This window comes from Myotis brandtii, unplaced genomic scaffold (assembly GCF_000412655.1).
Source record: "Myotis brandtii unplaced genomic scaffold, ASM41265v1 scaffold977, whole genome shotgun sequence".
NCBI lineage: Eukaryota > Metazoa > Chordata > Mammalia > Chiroptera > Vespertilionidae > Myotis > Myotis brandtii.
Window position 1 is genome coordinate 143,824 of NW_005372062.1, and position 3,164 is coordinate 146,987.

The window sequence follows — 3,164 nt, forward strand, 5'->3', positions numbered from 1 at the left end:
GAATCTGTGAGAGGAATACACTAGAAAGGAATCCCCCTAATTCTGTGTGTGAATTAATACATGTCTCAAGCTTGCACCTGACTAGCACACACATGATACATGATCAGTATATTGCATTGTGTGTCCACCACTCAAAGTCAAATCATCTAACTGATGAAAGAATAAACTGTGGTACATCCATACTATTGAATACTAATCAGCAGTAAATCCCAAAGTAGTATGCTAAGAGAAATAAACCACATTCAAAGGCTACATACTGGATGATCCCATTTATAAGAAATTCTGGCAAAAGCAAACTATTGAGATGGAGAACAGATTAGTGATTGTTAGAGTGTAGGGGTTTTACTCCTAAAGGGAAGCACAAGGGGGTACTTGGGGATGATAGAACTTTTCTGTATTTTAATTGTGCTAGTTTTCACATGACCCTATGTTTTGGTCAAAATTCATAGAACTGTTTAGCATAAAGAGTAAATTTTACTGAATATATGTAAAAAACAAGTTTAAAAATGGTTGAGTGTATACATTTTCTCAATCAAACCTCGATATGATTGAATTCCATATTACATAGGAAATAAAACATGTCTTAATCTATAGGGTTGTTAAATTAAAAATGATAAATAATTTAAAGAGAAAGAAGATAAGTACTTAAAAAAAACCTTCATTTAATGCTATTTTAAATCCCTAAAACCTGGAGTGAGTAGGCAGAATAACCAGGAATTGGACAGCAGGTGGTCTCATCAAGAAGTCATCTTATTGCCCAGCCAGTGTGTCTCAGTGGTTGAGCATCAACCTATGAATTAGGAGGTCCCAGTTTGATTCCCAGTTAGGACACATGCCCAGGTTGTAGGCTCGATCCCCAATGGGGAGTATGCATGAGGTAGCCAATCAATGATCCTCTCTCATTATTGATGTTTCTATCTCTCTCTCTCCCTCTCCCTTCTTCTCTAAAACCAATAAAAATATATTTTTAAAGAAAGAAGTCATACTAACATGTCAGCCAAAATGTATGGTCACACTGCAAGGACTTTATCCGGAGAGCAGGCCTGCTAGGAAGAACTGCTTTTGCTATCAAAGTGGCACATTCCAGATATGTTCTCCCTTTTATAAATTTCTTTGGAGAACAGTTGGTATATTACCTCTTCAAGGACTGTGAGTAACATCTAGTCACTTAAGAAAACAACAACAACAAAACACCAACATATTCAAAAGACTAATTAGAACTCAGCTTCTACACTTGGCAGCATCAAAATGAAAACATTAAAAACATCTATACTAATCAAAGGATAATATGCTAATTAGAACGGATAGACTGAAAGTCTTCCGGATGTCCTTCTGGACAAAGCCACAGTGGTGGGGGCCAAGGCAGAGCACTTAGGGGTGATCAAGCTGGCAGGGGAGAACAGTTAGGGGCAATCAGGCAGGCAGGCAGAGGTGGTTAGAGGCGATCAGGCAGGCAAGCAGAGGTGGTTAGGGGCAATCAGGCAGGCAAGCAGAGGTGGTTAGGGGCTATCAGGCAGGCAGGCAGAGTGGTTAGGGGCAATCAGGAAGGCAGGCAGGTGAGCAGTTAGGAGCCACCAGTCCTGGATTGCGAGAGGGATGTCTGACTGCTGATTTAGGACTTATCCTGCAGGACATCCGGCAGTCGGATATCCCCCAGGGGTTCCCAGATTGGAGAGGATGCAGGTCAGGCTGAGGGACACCCGCCACTCGTGCACGAATTTCGTGCACTGGGCCCCTTTAGTGTTTAATAAAACTAGAATAGATAAGGCCTTTGGAAGCAGGTGTGATATGATTATTCCATTTAATTCGTTATTATTATGATTATTATTAATTTTATAAAAATATTTGTAGCAACTATGGATTTTGGGATAAAGAGCAGTCTGTTGGTAAGTGGACCCATGTACAAAATGCTAGACAGAAATACAACTTAGGGGGGTGGAATTGATCATTCACTGTTTGCTCACTGATAAGTAGGTATCTTCTATACATTTTCTCAATCAAACCTCAAAATTTCTGTGAGGTAGGACTTATTGCTCTTTTCCATTAATGGAAAAAATGAATACTTGAAGAATTGGGTAACTTGCCCAATGATATAAAGATAGGATTTGAATCCAGATTTGAATTCAGTTTCACATTGTCACTTTAAATACGTACCATAAATACCTCAGTTCTATAGCTAATAACGTAACTAAAGATAGAGCCAAGGGGAAACAGGCCAGACATTATTTCAATGATATTTTTTTAAGAAGAAGAAGATGAATAATTTCATTTTTTTCAATATTTTTTCTTTATTGATTAAGGTATTACATATGTCTCCTGATCCCCTCATGCTCCTCCATCTCCCCACTCATGCCCACACCCCCTGGTGTCTGTGTCCATTGGTTAGGCCTATATGCATGCATACAAGTCCTTTGGTTAATCTCTCCTCCTTACGCCCGCCCTCCCCTAACTTCCCTCTGAGGTTTGACGGTCTGATCCATGCTTCTCTGTCTCTGGATCTGTTTTTGTTCAGCAGTTTATGTTGTTCATTATATTCCACAAATAAGTGAGATCATGTGATATTTATCTTTCTCTGACTGGCTTATTTCGCTTAGCATAAGGCTCTTCAGTTCCATCCATGCTGTTGCAAATGGTAAGAATTCCTTCTTTTTTACTGGGGCTTAGTATTCCATTGTGTAGATGTATCACAGTTTTTAATCCACTTATCTGCTGATAGCCACTTGGGCTGTTTCCAAATCTTAGCTATGGTAAATTGTGCTGCTATCAATATAGGGGTGCATATATCCTTTCTGATTGGTGTTTCTACTTTCTTGGGATATATTCCTAGAAGTGCGATCACTGGGTCAAATGGGAGCTCCATTTTTAGTTTTTTTGAGGAAACTGCATACTGTTCTCCACAGTGGCTGCCCCAGTCTGCATTCCCACCAGCAGTGCACGAGGGTCCCTTTTTCTCTGCATCCTCACCAGCACTTGTTGTTTGTTGATTTGTTGATGAGAGCCATTTTGACAGGTGTGAGATGGTACAGCATTGTCATTTTGATTTGCATCTCTCGAATGATTAATGACTTTGAGCATGTTTTTATATGTCTCTTGGCTTTCCTTATGTCTTCTTTCAAAAAGTATCTATTTAGGTCCATTGCCCATTTTTTGATTGGGTTGTTTAT